At 46.4% G+C, this 20,744-nt stretch overlaps 1 long non-coding RNA gene across 2 annotated transcripts in view; it reads right to left on the minus strand.

Annotated features, from left to right (window-relative positions):
• LOC144727557 (uncharacterized) overlaps positions 1 to 20,744 on the minus strand; it is a 67,978-nt gene that overhangs the window by 26,518 nt on the left and 20,716 nt on the right. For both annotated transcript variants that reach the window (XR_013587420.1, XR_013587419.1), the window contains exon 3: positions 14,026 to 14,102. This is a non-coding gene — a long non-coding RNA (uncharacterized LOC144727557). The remainder of the gene's footprint in view (positions 1 to 14,025; positions 14,103 to 20,744) is intronic.

Raw genomic sequence — 20,744 nt, forward strand, 5'->3', positions numbered from 1 at the left:
CTCCTAAGCTAGCGCACGGAGATTGTGTGGGTCGGCTTTGAGCTCCATTTTAACAATCCCTTTAAGCCAGCCCCGGCTGTCATACACGGTAGATAATTGCACCAGGATGACGGTGTGATATTTCCAGAGCAAATGCGGTGAATAATTATTCCCGGGCAAGAGTGAACAATAAATCTAAGCACAGCACCTAATTTACGGTGCTACGTGCCAAGGAAACTGTTATTTTTGCCATTTGTAACGTGGCATTTTATCCGAGATATCATTAAATGCTTCCTGGGAGACTCCGCCAGTGAAATAAAGCGTGTTTTAATTATTATTAGATGCGTGTTTGTTTTGCATTTCTGCCGTGTTTGTTTTTTTAAGGCTGCACGTGTCGCATGCTGTCGCTTGCTTGCCGAAATGTGTAGGTTTTGTTGTTGTTGTTGAAAAAATGATGGATAATTACACGTCACTGCTGGCACAGTATTGATTACACTTTTTTTTTTAACAAATTTTTACAAACGCAATTGTATTATTGTAAAGCATGCCAATTTCATATTGCATCACCTTTTTTTGCAGAAAATGAGCTGCAAAAAATTCTGCATTGTAAGTTTCCATGAAGCACATCTCATGTAGGTTACGAGTAAATATGCTTTACCGGTACCTCGCACTATATGTTTGTCAAATTTAATCTTTTCCAATGTAAGTTCTCTATATCTCATGATGTACCCTAACAGTGCTCATTTTAATGCTGTAGATTGCTGGACAAAGAGCCAGACAAGAGAATATACTGCGTGCCGTATCAATAAAAATGAAGCGATTATACCCAGTGCCAGAGTATTGTCCACAGTTGTCTGTCGTACATCTGGACTGTGGCTAAATTGAATCTAAATTTCGACTTCGAATTGCAAATGCACTGCCGATAAAAAAATATTTTTCTGGATATGTGCCTTTTTTTATTTGGAGCCAACGCCACTGCGTGTGGTAAACATTTTTTTTGCTTAAGGTAATCTAAAAAAATAAATTAAAAACACGCATAAACTACGCTGATTTACGACACGAGAACGCACACACATGAATATTTAACACGCGGAAAATGTAATCCCGTGTTTGCGCGCCTTTGGTGCCCCACCTCTGAAATCTGTGTTTCTTTTTAAGATCAAATAAATACCGGCTCAATCTGCCATAGTGACAGCCGTAATCTCCGCCAGAAAATCCCAGCCAGCCTGGGTTAGCGCAGTGTCGCCACGCTGGATTTATTGAAGTTGCCGCTGCAGCATTAACACCGCGATGATATTTAAAAGGCCTCTCCCTTCGCAGCGCTTGCTTCCTCTTGACTTCTCGTATGAATATATATATAAATCGGTTTATCTTAAGCTTCATAATTTAATCTGCAGTGATTTTTTTTCTTGACCACCCCCCCCCTCAAACACCCGTCCCGACGCAGCAAGGGGTGTGTGTGTGTGTGTGTTTTCTACGGTACACGCGCGGGACTTTAAAGTCCAGTATTTCCAAAAACGCCGGGTGAATTCTAACAAAAAACCGGCACCACGCACACGATTGTCAGTGCGGCGTTTCTGCATGTATACGGGCCGTAATGTATGACACGTAATAGAAGGGTCATTTGGAGGGCGTCTACTCAGTGTATGTACTTAATGCCCTCATCCGCACGGACCACGACGATACATTTTCATATTCAGCCTTCAACGCCGCCATGTGGGTAAACTAAATAAATAATTTAATTTGACACGAGAGAGAGAGAGAGAGAGAGGAGAAAAACAACGTTTCAGGGACAAATTGAATGCGACAGACAGCTGTCATTTTTACCCGCTCAATGAAATGTGGATTCGAGGAAAGAGCGATTCATAATTCTTCCGGCACGTTCTCGTCGCATCTCACCGCAGGACGCGAACGCAGTGTCATATTAATCGTTTTGCACTTAACGCGTTTTATTTTGCTTGGTGTCTTTTTTGTATGTGTTTAATATAAACAGTACTTCTTCCGCCCATTTATTTACTTTTTTACTTTTTTTATGTATGTTGTTGGGGTGGGGGGCAGGCAAGTTAGGGTAAAGGCTACGGAAAGGGAATAGCAATAATCACACGGAATGTTTTAGTGTTTCTGAGTACCAGGCTCCTAAAGGGGATTTAGAATAAGACAGAAAATCGGGGTTCGTTTCATTATACATCACTTTAGCTGAAAGGTTTTTTGCCCCGTAAAATATGGTCGGCAAAAAATATTTGATGTGTAATAAGCATTAGAGCGCATTACAAATCTGGCGATGCATATACATTACAAAGAGCAGCACTAGTGTATACACGTTCTCTAATTACCTCTGCTCTGCCAAGCCCATTACTGTCGGCATGGAATGATTAGGCTTTCACTCTGATCTATATCGCACCCGCGGTATGATAATCAACTCAACAAATGCATTTCAGAAAGCTTGATGCTATAAATAAGCGCACGTGTGGCTTTCCTTGCTGCCCTAAATCAATGGGCGGATGAGGAAGACAAATGCCCTGTCTTCAAACCTCCCTGGTCATTTGCACAAAGCTTAAAAAAAAAGGTATTAAATAAATAAATTTACGGTGGGCATTATGTATAAATTGATTAATTTTTATACCAAACAAATGGAAGAACTTTCGGTCGTAACTTTACGATGCACATTGTGTGTAATATAATTATCATTTTTTTGCCCCCTTCATTTAAATATGCTTTACATAAGCTGCTGCTATCAAAGGCCTTGGTCGTCAAGAGCATCGCTTATACTCGCACTTGCGTAAGACGGCACAGCCATAGGACCGACACAATCTCTTTCAACAAATATGCCGGTCTTCCATTTCCTTTCTCAATTAAACTCATCATTACAAATACATTCTTGGTGATCACAGCCCGAAAACAATGCCAAATAAAGACATCCCATTCAGGTCCAGCTTGAACATTTCCCAATCAACCTGGGCTTTCTTGGCATGGAAGTATCAAAGTAAATCAACACAATACCAGTTTCGTTGGGTTGGACATGTTTGGAAAGGCCCTCATTAACAACATTTAAACCTTGTCATATTAACATATACAAGCACGAACGTATAGTTTGGCCCTTAATGGAATTTTAAACAAAATAAGGTCTTTCACACAATATTTACCATAGAATTATGTACAAGCTATTAATTGATATCACGAGCATGGCGGTGATGGTGGCGGGAGAGTGATTGCGCATTGTATTTCGAACCAATCAGCCTCAGTTGAATTCCTTGCCATGGCTAACATCAAGAGTGATATCGAAATTGGTCCTTGGCGTGCTGAGAACATGAATAGGCTTTACCTTTTCCGAAAATAATGCAGGTGTTAAGACGTTTGTGATGTGTCTGTTTGATGTTTAGACATCTTAGCACGTGTATTCTTGCCAGAAAGGGTAAAGCCTATTTATGTTTTCATCATCTTGATACCAGAAAAAAGGGTCCCATAAATCTGGTCCTTAGCACTCAGCTTCATCAACCTGAATAGACCAACACGGTGAAGTACCAATACCCATGACTAACAGCTCTGAGAGGCCTTTGATCGATAAATACGTGTACATAATTATGACTTATCATTATTATTCACTACAAATACTGGCATGAGCTTCCATCGTGGACTTTACTCCTAAACATCTTCATTCTATGCCAACTCCTTGGGATGCGGGCAGTGGCACCATCACTGGCATCATGACACCAATGATCAGCCAGCCATGGCCAATAACTGGAAATGGTTGTGAGAGCATCGCCACATTCGCACATCCAGTGGTTACCTCCCTCTTAAACTACACGCACATTCTGCTCCTCGCCTATTAAAATGTATTTTTCGTTTCAATAAAAGATCTCCATGCGCCATGCAAAAATTTGATAACCGGGTCAAAGTAAGTGGACAGCGGCATGACCTCGCGTCACTTCCCATTGGGCTCGAGAAAAAATCGTTATCTTATTGATAGAATAAACAAGTCTCGCAGCACGTGACCTGGCAGTGACGGGGAGAGGTGCATTCAGTGACGCGGCATGCGAGAGGGTCACAGAGAATGGCTCCCATTGGTGCGTGGCTATTTTCTTTTGGTGCAAAAATCACAGGGGAATGATTGTGCTTTTATGCTTATTCACTGTCATCAGCGTACAAGAGTGGCCACTGCAGAGCAATGTTGGAGAGCACTTAACAGCTGAAAATCGATGATATTGATTCTGTACCGACACCACAATTACTCTTCGGTGGGACTCCGGAAAATAAATTACACCTGCCTCACCGTTCGTCTATCAGTTGGACAGGACACACGTTTTCCTAGTGCGGCACACCCGACACTATATTTGCTCAAATTTTACCGATTGCCGTGCTCGCTGCCATCACCAGCCTCAGCGTAGTCATGGGGTAATTGTCAGTTATTAACTCTGTTTCACTTGTGTGTGTGTGGTGGAAGCTCCACCACGGTGTTTCTGGACCAGCACAGTTGTAGCCTGGCCTGGCACGATCCGTTTAAGATTATGCCAATGTCGGTATCTGAAGTCACCGTGCGTACTTGTTTAGGGAGACAAGGCATGGCAATAAATGTTTTACTATTGTCATAAAATGAGATTGGTATTACGTATAACTCATATTCTATACTGCATTAGAATATTGTATCATGCTAGTCTCATGCCTTGTGAAGTTTGTAAACAAAATAATACAAAAGAGTGTTTTTTGTGTGTTTGTCCACCACCACCAACCACCACCAACCACCAACAACCACCAGAAACCGCAACCAACTCACACCAACTGCCAGCAACCACAAGCAACCGTCACCAACCACCAGCAACCACCAGTAACTGCAACCAACCCCCAACAACCACCACCAACCGCCAACAACCATCACCAACCGCCAGCAACCGCAACCAACCCACACCAACTGCCAGCAACCACAAACAACCGTCACCAACCGCAACCAACCCTCACCAACCGCCATCAACTGCCACCAACCACCACCAACCACCAACAACCGCCAACAACTGCCACCAACCACAAGCAACCGTCACCAACCGCCACCAACCACCACCAACCGCCAGTAACCATCACCAACCGCCAGCAACCGCCACCAACCACCACCAACCGCCACCAACCACCAACAACCGCCAACAATTGCCACCAACCACAAGCAACCATCACCAACCGCCACCAACCACCACCAACCGCCATCAACTGCCAGCAACCGCCACCAAACGCCAGCAACCGCCCCCCTCCCCTTTCTCTTTTAAACATTTTTATAATATAATTCATTAAGCCAGCACTGGGTGTTGCGAGCTGCTAATGCCCCCACCGTGATGTGTCCGTTAATAGCCAGCAGTGTAACATTCATGGAGGATTTATAACCTTTTTACACAGAGCGGCGCGAGAAAATTGCCTGTGTGGTGGTGGGTCAACCTTCATGACGTGTAACGGACAGAGGTCAGCACTGCGCAGGCTAATTAGGTTAAAGGAGTTCTTTCTCAGCCTCCGGTTAATTAGTGGGAGGTGGTTAATTCAACACATGTAAATTGATAAACAACATAACGATAAATTATTCATGCCGTAATTGGTCTCTGCCATAGCCGAGGCAACACGCTCTCGAGCGGCTTCGAAGGCTTCCTCGTCCGAGTCCTCCCCGTGCCCATCGCGCGCGTTCGAAGCTTTGGTCTTCATCCGCGCAGCGACGCATCGTGGCAAGCGTCGCTGCGCTGTTGTTTTGCGCCAAACTGGTCTCGATCAACGCGGACATCCGTCGGACAATTGCAGGGACCATCGCCGTCATTGTGTCCTCGCGGTCGGAAAAAAAGTAGCGAGACAAAGGTAGCGTAAGCGTGTTGTGTACCGCCTGGAATGAATTACGAGTGCCTTTGAAATAAAAAAAAACAAGTGTAAACACCTCGCGTCAACTTGACGACGTTTTTCATTTGAAATAGCAGAATTACCCAGCAGTCTCGAGCCGCCTGCTTAGCACGCAGGCGTCCAACTGACGGCTGCTCGCGTGTGTGTATGGTCGACTGGAGGCGGCAGCGTGCAGCAGGACAAACACAGTGGGTTTCCTCGGGTCTCGCGAGACCGGGAGATCACAGCAGCACAAAAGGCTCGCACGAGCCATGTAACAGCTTAAGCACGTGCAAAAGCACAACTTCTGAGTCGGACGACGTCGCAAAGCGTTCGGCCTCCGTTGCAAATATAGAAGAAGAAAAAAAAGAGACGTGCAAGGGTTTTGTGCGGAATGCCTTATTACGATATATATTTTTTACCCTCCCCTATTTTTAACCGACTCGTTAATTCGCACGACAGACTGCCGTTTGCCAATTATTACCTTCTTCTCAAGACTTGTTTTGCAGTAACGACTGCGAGGCGGGCAGCATTAGGTGGCCGAGCATTCAATTAGCATACACGCCAAGAAGCATCATGCACAGCTAAACATCGTGGCCCAAGACGGCTGTAAAACAGGGACCACGTGCCCATTAGACAAGCCAAAGAACACATCTTTATAATTATAACAAGCGGCGATGTCCATTTTATTCTACCCCCTCCCCCCAACGTCCTGTTTAAAATAAAAATAAACCCGGGGACCGTCACAGCCACAGACACACAACACCACAGACACACAACACCACAGACACACAACACCACAGACACCACAACACCACAGACACACAACACCACAGACACAACGCCAGACACAACACCACAGACACACAACACCACAGACACACAACGCCACAAACACACAACACCACAGACACACAACACCACAGACACACAACACCACATACACACAACGACACAAACACACAACACCACAGACACACAACGACACAGACACACAACACCACAGACACACAACGACACAAACACACAACACCACAGACACACAACGCCACAAACACACAACACCACAGACACACAACGACACAGACACACAACACCACAGACACACAACGCCACAAACACACAACACCACAGACACACAACGACACAGACACACAACACCACAGACACACAACACCACAGACACACAACACCACATACACACAACGCCACATACACATAACGCCACAGACACACAACGACACAAACACACAACACCACAGACACACAACGGGGAACCGAAAGCAAACGACGATGGCGACAAAAATCCACTGCCATCGTGTGACGGAAAAGCGTGCCTCGCCGGTGCCTCTCTGGCTGTGGCGAATTATTCCTCCATCCCACTGTGCATCTAATTAAAATGAAACAGCTTCGCGTAACGAGCATGGGGTCCGATTGCTGTAAATATCACAAGATCAACGCGCTGTCCTAACACTGTGGCCTTTAAATTAAAACACACCACCTCCGCTGTTAATAAAGAGCAATAAAACATGTTCCGTGCTACTTGCTGTGTGTTATATCGTCTCGTATTGAACTTTTGCGTGAGCGTTTTTCTTTTTTATTACGTACAGTATTTACCAAAATTATTCTGTGGGACTTCACGGCGGATTTTAAACATTTGTTTGCCATGGAGAATGGGAAACTTGCATTAGTGCAGAGCGAGGTTCCGCTAAGTGATTATAATTTTGAAGGTAATGGTTAACAGATGTTGTTTGTAATGTATATCGCCTTTCCATCACAAATGTAAACGTCGTTCGCATGCAACGTGATCGACACGTGATTGTTTGGTGAACGCATCCATCAAACTTCCGTTTGATGTTTCTCTGCCAATCACAACGGTAGATGGATGGGTCGTGCACTTGAATACGATACCACGTGCGACCAAGAAGACCACAAAAACCGAAACTCAGATTCATCACGAACGATAATGTTTGAAACAGACGATGTATGGAACATCTGATAAACACGTTCACGTCTAATTCAATTCAAAATTAAAAGTCTATCTGGCATAAAACAGCTGCAACTGCTGTATTTCGATCAACCGAACAAAGCTCAATAAACTACAAAATATGAATCGACGATTCCTGTGAAAAAAAAGGGGCCTTGCGAAACATTAAAACCCCGGATCACATTTCCTCCCACGCGCTTAGCGGCACCTTACAAAGGCTGAGAAGGGACCGGCGCGAGAAGCTAAATGTTACCACCTCCTGGCAAGACCGAACAACGGCAGGAGTGGACTGCGGAGTTAATTCGCTCGCGAGCCGCGGCGAAGTGAGATTCAGCAGAAGCGCCCAGCAGCCCACCGTGGATCCCTGCATCTCGCGCTCCCCGCGCGCGAGCGAGCGCACAGACAGAGACGCCAGCTGCTTCTGTCTCCCTATGCAGATGGGAGCAGCCACCTGGCACATTCCTTTCACATTCCCATGCATTATCTATTTTATGTCGGCCCCGTCCACATTTTTTATGATTTTTCTTTTTTTTTACGTGACCGAAAATGCGTGAAGGTTTCAAATCCAGCTGTTTGTGCGTGTGTGTCTGTGGTGTGTGTGTGTGGTGTTTATTGCGGTGGTGTAGTGATTAGCGCTACGCTGCGCTACGTAACCGGCGACCCGAGGTCGATTCCCGCTCACGGCCAACACCGGTGACGATAATTTGAACCGGTCCTGGGCCTCCCCTAGGTCGATTCGACCTTAAATGAGTCCCTGGTGCAGTGTGAAAATATCGACACTGGGGATACAAAGGCGGCCGGGCGTGGTGCTGGCCACCCACCCCCTTTTGTGCCGTGAGTGGGTGGCCAGGTGTTCGCTAACAGCAATTGCTCCAAAAGTCCGTTAAGGCTACACGGGGGATCTTTGTATTTATGTTTATTGCGAGTCACATGCAGTTACGACTTTTCACTTGGCCTCAAAGTGCAGGTAGCCTCGCACAAGCGGCATGAACACGTTTACCACCACGTTGTGGTGAATAGCGGCTGTTGTGATTATAGGATGCACATGTGTCAATCAAAACCTATTTGAATTGTTATGCAAAACCAAGCATATATGTGCACCAGTGTGTTACAGATTTCAACATAGGTACTATATATGTGCTCATAACCAAATCACCTGTAATGCATCTGATCTTCTCAGACCTCGAAAGCTAAGCAGGTTTGAGCTTGGATAGTCCTCGGATGAGCGACCACCCATCGTGCACACAGCAGGCGCTGTAGACTGCTGTTGTGGGGCCACGCTTTTAGCAGAGGGCAGTGCCGCAAAATCCAACGTTGTACTGTTCTTAGCAACTGCGTCTATGTTCACCCCCATTCATCAGCGTGATGAAGGGCTATCGTTTTCTATGTATACTATCATACGCTGTTGAATAATACGTGCAGTTCGTGTTATGAGTTACTGCATTTAATAATCATAATGAATGCATAAAGCATTTTGCAATGTAAAAAAAAAAATATATAGCAATAATCAGTGCTATCCGGAGTAAACTTTTAACATTCCGTTATAATAACATTTAGGCCACACATCATACACTTACACATCAACATTTGTGCTGTATATCTCCTATGCTTCAATCATTATGATTGATTGGTCATAGGGGTCATCGCACCACCTTATAGCAAAGCCCTCCACGGCTGGTGTGCTGAATATAAATCAGAGTAGATTTTTCCTCCCGTGTGTATATATTTATATTCAACAAATGCATATATGCTTGAGAATATGTTCATCGCATCGCAAGCAAGCTGCGATGCAATGCACAGCAGCGAGTCTTGTTGCCCGAATATTCCAACAATCAGTGCGATCATCAGTCAAATATTTCATATTTTTGATAAATGATCATGCGGCAATAATAATATTCATTTTTTGAAACTTGGCTCAAACTCATTTTAAAAATTTGATTAAACCTTGCAATTTGTAAAACATTTTTTGGGAGGTTTTCATTTTGGACTAATGCATTTGTTCACTGTGCCACATGAGTAACCATTCATTGGAAAAATGCGCTCTTAAAATAAGGGACCAAATTGGCTTCGCACGCCCATGATATTGTGTGGCGAGAGAGAGAAAAAAAACGCGGAGAAAATAATTGAAAAAAATAAACAGTCACTTAAGCATCTCCTTTTTGTTCTATCGCATTCTTTCCAAAGTGAATTAATCATGATGGATCTCAGCTCCGGAGCAATAGCCCCCTTTAAAAATTCATTTTCCTTGCCAGAGTTGTAATAGTTAGGGTGCTTCCCGCAACATACAGCAATTTTCAAAAGTTGATTTCATGTTTAAGATTAATCTGTTTTGGTTAGCCATGTATCATGTCACCAGCGGTGAGATTTCCACTGCCGCTGTGGCCGTTGTAGTATTTTTGCATTTGACTGCGAGAGGGAGGTTGGTCTACCCTGGGGAATAGTACATTATCATTTCTTTAGGGTCTCACCGAGTATTTTAACCGGTAAGCAGAGCCTGACCTATTTTGAGTCATGACATTATTTTCTGCTGTAGGAAGCGATATCGAGCTTAACTGTTTATTATCATTATTGTAATATTAAAACTAATAGGTGAGGGTGCGCACATGCGATCATGTGATGTATGCTTTTCCAAGCACGTGTGTAATGTTTCACACTGTACTCGGCATTCCGATAAATTGCCGGACAAGTACACAAGCCAGTCGACACCGAGCGATAATGCAGGAAAACTAAACAGTTGCAATTTTTTTTTACGTTATCATAAAATATGTCAGGGAATTTTTTGCATCGAAGCCGACTACCATTTCGAGGCATCCATATCACGATATCAAGGTCCCTGCAATTTTTTTTTTAACACCTCCCCCGTTGGAAACGTTTCGCATCAGGCAATTTTGTGGCTTCATTTCTAGGTAAAAGAAGCATGTAAATGCTGCCGCAAATATCTGAAATTTGATTTCACGCTCGATTTGGCGTTACATTTCGCCGCGTGGAAACTTCATGAAAATGGCAGGTCGCGCCGCAAAAGTGCTCCCCGTGCACCACGCCAAAACCGGGCCCCGTAGTCACGCATTTGGAGCGCGACACGCAGCCGTGGCAGCCCACGCGAAATCGGCGGTGCCGTGGAGGTGAACTCCCCCTGCTCTGGCATTTTGCGAGAGAGGAAAAAATGTCAGCGATAAAGCACCACGCGGACATGCGACTGGCATCGCGCGGCGTACGCGACGCCGCGTCTCGCTGGGTGCGCGGCTGAAGATATCGTCGTGAAATTCAATCGGGTGTACGCCACCCACCAACCCGTGGTCGGGCAACGGTTCACACTTTCTGTCGCCATCATCATCGTCGTCGTCGTCGTCGTAATTATCCATCATTTATCCACTGCTGGATGATGGCCTCCCCAAGCCATCGCCATATCTCAAGGCCCTGCGATGCAATCATCCACCTTTGCCACGTGAGCTCACTTCATCGCTCCATCTCTGCGGTGGACGCGCTCACAGACGTGTTCCCTCGGGTACTCGAACAGGATGCCTGCTCTAAAAGTAACAAATTATGGTGGTGGTGGTGGCGATGATAAAATATAATATAAAATCATGTTTGCACAATTGACTTAAAACGCTATGATGTGCATCACTTAAAATTGCACCGATTAAAACGGGGCTAATTAGAAATCACCCACTCTCATCAGACCGCACAAGCCAAGCAGTTTTGAACCTGGACAGTACCTGAATGCGTGACCACCAGGGCCGGCTGCTGTAGGTGTCAGATGGACAGGATAAGGGAGCCGTGAGTGTCCACCCCCGGGTAAAGGGGGTAGATTTTCTCCAGGTATTACAGTTTCCTCCACATGAAGCCAAACACTCGTCAATATGCATTGTCCAAACATCCCAATGCAGGGCCCTGCTGATAAAGAGTCGAGAGACGCAGGCTGGCTATCCTATGGTAATTCACTATTATTACAAATTATTTAGTGATATTGTGCTGGTAAGCGGTGCACAAGCACAAATGATATAAGCACAGCGCGTTCGTCAAGAGCACTGTGTGGCCTTAAAAGGAAAACGATAGAACGTTACAAGCAAAGCTTGATTGGGGTTCAGATGTATAAAACGCCCGTTGTTAGTGCTACAGAGTTACCTAACATGGACAAACTATGTAATGTTTTAGGCAATCGTGCCACACTTTATCTGCTCTCACAGCGCAGCCACAAATCGACAACGGCGAAAGCGAGCGGTCAGTGCATTGCCGGTGTTGTCGCCGTCTCTCCATTAGCAAGCTTCAGCTGCGACCTTTGAGCTTTCCGCGATGCAGACAGTGGCTAAGTGTTTAGACAAATGTGCGCGTCTTTAGTCAAGGTAGGCCAGGTCAGCCTCCCAAAATGCCAGCGGAGGTGTCTTTAAAATATGGGCTGCGGCACGGGGGACAGGGAAAAAAAAGAACACAATTCCCAGCCACGCCCACAGGTGACAATTATTAATAGGAGTGCCCAAGGTGCGCTTGATAGCAATACTAATGCAGCGTCGATGGGCCCACTTAGGAAATAAATACAGAGGGATGATTCGGCAGCAGGCAAGTAGGAATAATTGACTAAAAATCAGATATTCCCTAGCCCTGTAGCATTCGAGGGCGGTGGGGAGGGGGGGTCATGGAGAGAGACCAATCCCCCTAGTGAATGCTCAGCCACCTTTCTATATTCTCGGAGTTACAATTAGTTCAATTAAGCTACCGGCGGCGTCATAGCTTTTCCTGGTACGCACGGCGAGCCGGAGCGAGAGCTCAGGCAGAAACAGGCGCGGCAGATAAAAGCTGATCGTGTTGTGTCTCACTCGGTACAGCGTTCCACGTTTGTTTAAGGTGTCCTAAAATTGTGCCTTGCCACACCTGAGTTTCTGCATCGCCCCTTCCCCTTACGGGGTAGGTGATTCCATACTTTGTTGATTGGACTAAACGTGAGCATTCATTGAGTTTTGGACGGACTTATTTATACTCTATGTACGTACGACACGAGCCAGGCCACCGGAGCGGTGTTTCCTGCCGTGGCTCACCCCATCAGTGGGGCAGTGAAATCTGAACCGGTCCTAGGCCTCAGCCCGCTCCTTGTGTCAACACGCAGGCTGATGAGCGCGGAGACAAGTGGTCAAACATCACCCATCACTGATGCAGGGTTGGGGAGGCTTTCAACCAGCGGTGGATTGACGAAGTCCTGTCAATTATGCCATTCACTGTACGTCAATATGCGTGCAGCCAGCAAATGACCGAACGTACCCAATCGGTGGCGAAATCAATATTTCACTGAATCATCCATGAAATAACTTTGCATGCAATGACAACTGCCTAAAACAATAGTTTGGCAAAGTGTGTGCAAGACATAATGTTTGTTAGATGGTCTATATGAACTACATTAGTCCAGCAACTTGAGTTTCATTCATGAACCCGGCTAACATTGATGGGCGGTGATATCTGACACGGTTCCTGATCTCCATTCAAGCCCCCACCCCTCCCACCCTTTCACCATCCACCAGCCCGTACGAATGATCAGGGTGGTGAAGTATGGTCAAGCAACCATCACGACCGACACCGATACGGGATTGACAAATGGCTACAACTGTTATTATTTCACAAAGCCAAATGGCACGTGAGCGAGCATTACCGAGCAGAGCACACAAACACGTTGATTTAGTGAACGTGCTAATTACATTTTACATACTGTGTATAAACACACAATCTCGTGTCACCCATTATTAAGCTACTGAATGTAAACCCGAACCTGTTTAGTTCTGGCCCCGCACGTCCGCATGGACATGCACGTAGCGTGCTCTTTCGACACGTGAAAACAGCCTTTCACAACAGTTTAAATATTGGACCCACATCGCACATGGCAACACACCAGGCAAACCAACGGTATATCAGTACAGAAGTCATTTGCGCGTATTTCGAACATGTATATTTGCGAACATAAAGGCACGGGCGGGATATGGACTGTGCCTCGTTAGAGAGAGGCGCTCGAGAGAGATGTTTTTCTTGCACATGTTCAAGATCCACAATAACGCGAAATGCATCGGGGTGGATTTTCGCATCGCGTCAAAGCGGCGGTGGGTTGAACGCCCGCATCATCAACGAGGGAATATTTTTATTCGTAAAACGGGTATTTTTTTATGTTGCATTATACGCGACAACAGCGCTCCTTCATACCGCGGCTGATGATGCACGTCGCGAGGAAGCACACGTACCTCGGAGTCTTAATCTTGAAACGAGGGCTGATACGCAGTCGACCGACCGCAGGGCCACGTTCTGTCCCTCCAAGCGGCTGCCAAAAAACGCAGCGGCGAAAAGTTCCCCATTAATAATTCACACATTTGCCACCGTTGCGTATCTCGTTATAAGAAAAGCGCCATTAGCTCAAACAAAAGGCAACTTGATTGTAATAAGTTCCCATTTCCCTCCCGCAAAAGGAGCCAACTGAAAACCCCATGCACCTGCTTCTTATTCAATGTGGGCGGTTAAATTGGCTACGAGCGAAGACGGGAACATCATGGCCTGTCCTCGAGATGGATCTCATGAGCGTGACTTTCACAAAATAGAAAGACAAAAATTTCCCGTTTAGCCTTAACAGACTGTTGGGGCAAGTGCTGTTAGCGAGCACCTATGAAGGCCGGCACGGCAAGCGAGGGGGTGGGTGGCCAGCACCACGCCTGGTCGCCTTTGTCTACCCAGTGGCGATATTTACACACAGCATCATATACTCGTTTGAGGCTGAGTCGACCTAGAGAAGGCCCAGATAATCGTCACTGGTGTTGTTCGTGAGCGGGAATCGAACTGGGGTGGCCGGTTTCGTAGCGCTGCGCACAAACCACTACACCACTGCTCCGCACGTAACGGCCAAGGCTTCAGATGGGTCTCTTGAGCGTGACTTTCACACACGCACACACACACGCAGAGGGTACACTTTTGATAAGTTGCCTACTACGAGTAAGAGGAGGGGGTGGAATGGGACTGCAGGTGGCGAGCACAGACACAGAACAACTCTGTGGCTCTGAAACACCTTCCCACGATTGATGAGTGTGTGCGACCCCAATTGAGACCCCCAAAGATTTCTCTATCTTGTCATCCTTTGATGTGTTGTGTTGTTTTCTCATTTACCATACTTTGTGAAGTCTTTTGTTAAGCATGGGCTGATTTTTTTTTTTGGAAAAGAGAAGAAGAATTTCTCTTCCGTTGTAGGTTGCGAGAATTGTCGTTCTTTGTTTCTGTTATTGTTCAGGGTGACGTGATTGCCTAAATTTATCGTTGTGCTTCGAGGGAACTGACAAGCCTCTGATTTGTAATGCTGTTGTGTAATAAAGATGTTATCAATAAAAAAAATTGTAGCCAAAATACAGGTCATTTGCACTTAAAATGGGGAAGGCAATAATTATAATAATAACATACTATTTTATTATTTTTAATAATATATTCTTATTGTTATTATCACAGGTCAATGTGCTCGCAACCAGCAAACGACCAAACAGATAGTGACCGATCCGCACCAAAGCAATCCACAAGCAACCGGTTGCACACATGACAACTGCGTACGAATAACACGAGTTAGCAACCAGTTGCGCACATGGAAACTGCGTACAAATAACACTAAGTTCGCAACCGGTTGCGCACGTGATAACTGCGAATAAATAACACCAAGTTAGCCAACGGCGGCGGAATACATTCGGAGAGTTAAGGGAAAATTGTCTTGAACACCGTTCGGCAACCGGTTGCCAAACTTACAGCTCTTGCTCGGGTTTGGCCTTCCGCCTAAAGGGACACCATCCAAGGACGACTTATGGACTGCCATAAAAATAAAACAGAGCACACGTCATGCTAGTTTCCACTGCTCAGAATAAATGATAAAATACTGCCAAGCATGCAGGCTGGGGTCCCCGACTGCGCACTCCCCTGATGGCCGAATGAGCGCAGTAGCTCACACCCTGAGACTGCTGAATCCAACAGATTGGGCCCCTGCCCGGTATCAATGGTTGGCCCTCGTGCAGACGAAGGAGCTTGTTAGAGCAGATTCCTGGCAGTTGAGGGGTGATGCATCCTTTGAAAATGCCGGGAAGATAGACCGTTTTTTTTTTAACCGAAGGATGGATTTTCGTGCTTCAAAAAATGCTTCGGTAAAACTCGCGAACATGATGAAGTTAACGGTGTGTGACATACTGCACCCAGAGCACCGCTCTCTATTTCCGGAACCGGTTTACACTTTCGTTGATTTATCAAAACTACTTTTTCTCACCCCCCCCCCCACCACACCACGCCCTCCCCTTCATGTCGTTGCCATTAAAACATATCCCGGCCATTGTGCGCTTACGCTCCTTAATTGCCAGTTAGAGAGAGATGACACTAATTTTCGGCGGGCCCCTCGTAAGAAAGGCAGAGTAGGTCACGCGTTTTCTGGAAGGGATACTTTTTTTTTGGCACCTGAGAGGATAAACGTTCATTTAAAAAAAAATGTTTCACCGGCATACTTTTGACTCCGCGAGGATCCAGTCAATAATGTGCAGTGAATAAAATGAACGGAGCGTAATTCAACCTCGGACTTCAACAACAACAACAAGATGTTCCTCCTACATCCCCCAACAGTTCATGTACTTGTGTTTTCAGAGTTGTTATTGCCATTTGGTCTGTCCGTTTCTTTATTTACCGCGGGTTGCTGTGCTGGATCATTCGAGATGAAGACGGACACACGGGGAATTATCCACCGTTCTCTCTCGCCGCATCAACTAAAGAAGAATAAGATACATCGGCGGTCGCGTGCGCGCGCACGAGAGCGTGGTTTGCGCGAGTCGCTCGTTTGGGATACAGGCAGCCGGCCGCCGCCGCCGTCATAATTTTGCTGGCAACATTTGGACATCAAGGTGCCTACGGATTGATATGTTTCCATAGCCCAAAGCGTGCGATGTACAAAAGGGGCAGCTTGCAGTCTCGCAACACGCTGCACGTTATCCGCAGCGAACGATAAATCGTGCTCGCCACAATTACGCTTTCTCTTATCGGAATGCCGTGCCTCGGCGTGTACCATTTTATTAGTCATACCAGCTATTGCGTTTATGTACACTGAGTTTTATTCTAATATTACAATTTTAAGGGCGTGATAAAGTGTGGCCTTTTTTCCCCTGTTGCTTGCAATATTGCCGCCCTTCGACGAAGAGAGGATGCCAGTTTAATTATTTATATTTTTGGAAGCAACCATATTCATGGGGGGCATTAAAAGCAAGAAGCCTTTTGCAAGTATGCATGCATCAAAATACACAGAAAGAAGAAACGCTGGCGGGGGGGGGGGCATTGGGTAGGTAGCGTTGGCATTGGAACCACAGCGAATAAATCAAAAACTCCACGGACTGTTAATTTCCTCCTGCCATCGATGGCTCCACAGTTTAAATCAAACGCCTTCATTTAAATGTGTCAGAGGAGAGCAGAATTACAGCCTGCATCCCGGCACCTAATGAGTTTGAAGCATCATTAAACTTAATTATGTTGTAATGCAGTTTCCAAAGAAATGGCTTGCAATGTCATTATAAACCTCCTCCTCCTCCTCTCTCTCTCTGCCTGAGCTGCCCACACAGCCCACAGCCCCAGCGCACATCCACAGCCAACCCCCGCTGGCCCCCCACGAATCCCCCCCCCCCGCGCCTCTCCCCACCCACCCACCCATCTACCCCTCCATCAGCAACCCGTCGCACTGGCCAGTGGAGGGTGATGTTAGACTCGCTCATTACAGGCCGACGGCGGGTAATAATGTGGGAGGGTGGTGTAATGGTCGCCACCTCCCACACGCTTGGCCACACAACAGATGACCCACTCACCGCCGCACAAACACCGCAATGCAACGGCAGCGCCGCCGTTCGCCCGGCCGGGTGTCCTCGGTGGCCACTGCCCTCGGCCACAACCATCACGCCGCGGCCACGTGGCAGTGGACAGCTACCCGTGCCGGGCAGCAACCCGTGCCGGGCAGCAACCCGTGCCGGGCAGCAACCCGTGCCGGGCAGCAACCCGTGCCGGGCAGCAACCCGTGCCGGGCAGCAACCCGTGCCGGCCCGCCGACGCACGGAGCGAGAGTCGTGCCAGGCCAACCCCCACCCCCCACCCCGGGCCCTCCCCACCGCGGGTGAATTTGGAGGGGCGAGTGAGGGTCACCGTGACACGGGGCCCACTCGTAAATGTGGCGGTGAACCGGAGATGAATCCACTGCTGGATGAAGGCCTCACGCTTCAAGTCACCACCACCGCAGCCGCCGCCACTCATGGTAGCCGCGGTGCAACGACCCACACACCCGCCCGAGCAGCGACGAACGAACGAAACTCGCCGCTCCGTCTCCGTGGTGGACGTGCCCCGCGGGCGCGTTGCCTCCCGTGGTTGCTACTTGGTCGTGTTCCTCGTCCACTGGCCCATCAGCCCTTCCAGCCACGAGTCCTGCCCAAGCCACCTTTGCTTTTAAAAGTCAAAATTGTGTCTGAACCGTGTGTGCGTATTTTATAATCTTCGTGGTACTCGTTCCGTGCCCCTGTGTCATCCCAAGAATGCTCCTCTCGATGCTTGTGCACTTTTGAGCTTTTGATCCGTACGCTCTGTCAGTGTCCACGTCTCTTGATAAATAAGAACGAAAAAAACAACTTCTCTTCAGACAGTAATCGCTTTTACTTGTGACAACTTTGTGGCCACGTGAACATTTCTGTCAGTGGCCGTCGACAAGTTAGGGGCAGCTATGGCGCCCTGAGAACGATTTTTTAAGGTCGCTTTATAAATTGTAATCATTATTACTATCACCGGAGTGGACGGAGATATATTTATTCTTACTTTCTTCCCAAGCAGCGCACGTCCACAAGCTGCACACTTTGCCCGCGGATAATCGAGTGTTAACTATCGGGTTGGTCTGAAAAATAACGCTGCAGCGAATGGGTAACAATAATCTGTACCCAGATTCCCATCCCCTCTTCCCCCCATTCATAGTCATGCTGGGTCTATTAACTCGCCCTTACATCCATAATGACAAAACAATGAATCCAACTGCCCATTAAAAACTGAATGGGAAGGAATATCGTTTTTAAACGCAAGACAGATGCAATGTTATTCCACATACGAGGATCATATCGGCGTGTTTTCAGTTTTATTATTCAGCTATCTGATCCTATGATTATGTTTTTCAGTTTTGCATTATGTTTTCCATTCTCAATTTTAAGGACCACGTGCGTATTGGGGGCGGGTGAGTTCGTTATTTGATCAGGAACACGACTGCACGCAAAATACCCACGAACCTCCGATGAGCACGGTCGGCTACGTACGGCGTGAAAGAGGTTCAACGCACGCGCACATGCGAACCCGTTCAAGCAGTGAGTAACGCCACGTGCGACAAGCGTGTGCCTTTGCCTCTCCCACGGAACGATCAGTTCCGTCGTCAAAACCTCGCTACGCAACGGGGTTCTCCTCATGCACGTGTCATCCGAATGTGTGAAAAAAATTCAACACATCAAGCACTCTCGCTGCTAACAAGAAGAAGATATTTAACATTTCCAGCTTTTGTTATTTTCTGTTTCACACTAATGGAATAATGACATTTCCGTTAATGGCAATTTCAATAATTAAAAAAGGTGAGTTGAAGGCTTCTGTACATTGGGAGCAACTTCAAGGCTTTGTGATGATATAAATGCAATTTCCAGATTTAGGCATTGCAATGAGAACAGCTGTCTAACCGGTCGAAAATGACACCACTCAAATCTATACCACCTGATCCGCTGTATAAACCCAACCCTCTCGCCTACTCTTACGGAGCAAAGACAATATCATAGAAACATAACCATTAAGAACCCCGATGAAGACATTTACCAAAACACTGCATTTTATTGCCACTTTTCATCCCCTTGCCCCACCACAACAACAAGCACACGTGGATTGATTATAGATAAAGCAATTAAAAGCTGAACAATGCGTTTAATTTACACCACTTTTAACCTGTGTTTGCAAGAAAAGATGTCTTGGCTTTTGGTTTTAGAGCACCATCTGGAAAATATTACAATGAACCCGCTTCCGTATGTTGGATTTCTTTTTTCTTCCTGAAGCTATGATGTCTGGGGTGAACTGTAATACGGCAGTAAACCACTATTCATGGAAATGACCGTAAATTTAGAATAATCCAGCTTATTTAGTATTTCAGACTTTTACTGCCAAGAGCATCTGTTAAAGTGCGTAGAGGTTTGCATTAAAGAATGGTATAAGGCGCCTGACGTACAGTTTTATTTGTACGTAAATATTTTCCTTTCATTTTTGCTCTTTGTTGTTAAAAGTGAGCAGCATTTGCGTGGAACGGCTGGCACAAGCCGCTTTAGAAATATATTTATACCCTTCCTGTTTTTCGGTCCTGAAGAGTTGGGCTGGGTGCAGTAATTGAAAAGTCAGTATTATTGATCTGGCGCTAATTACCGACAAAGTGGACAATATATATAGTCGATGACCTTACAGGCAGCTAAGTGTTGAGTTTTATGGCTTTGAGAGTCAATGTCCAATCAAAAGAGGCCCATGGAGGTATTGCCCTGGCCTGCGAAAGTTAGTATTTTCTTGCTGTGAAACTGTGAATCATTGCTCCTTGTAAACATAACTCTGGCTGTGCTTGGGTTGCAGCTGCACTTGGGGAGGTAGTGGAGCATTTCATACTTTGCTGATCACAGGAAGACGGACAGCAATATTTCCAGCTGAGAACATGGTCCATATAAACCCATGGTGCCACTACATCTGTTTAAAAATCACAGACAAATAAAAATACGAGATTTGCTCAGCCAGCACCCACCGTCATGTGGCACCCACCGCCTTCAAGATCGCCTTCGTCTACCCCTCCCATCGCACTCCACTCCAAGTGCTCCCTATCCCAGCAATCAAGGCCTTCAATTAAAACATCCAATCAACCCCTCATCAAGAGGAGGCT

This window comes from Lampetra planeri, chromosome 26 (assembly GCF_965212315.1).
Source record: "Lampetra planeri chromosome 26, kcLamPlan1.2.h2, whole genome shotgun sequence".
Classification (NCBI taxonomy): domain Eukaryota; kingdom Metazoa; phylum Chordata; class Hyperoartia; order Petromyzontiformes; family Petromyzontidae; genus Lampetra; species Lampetra planeri.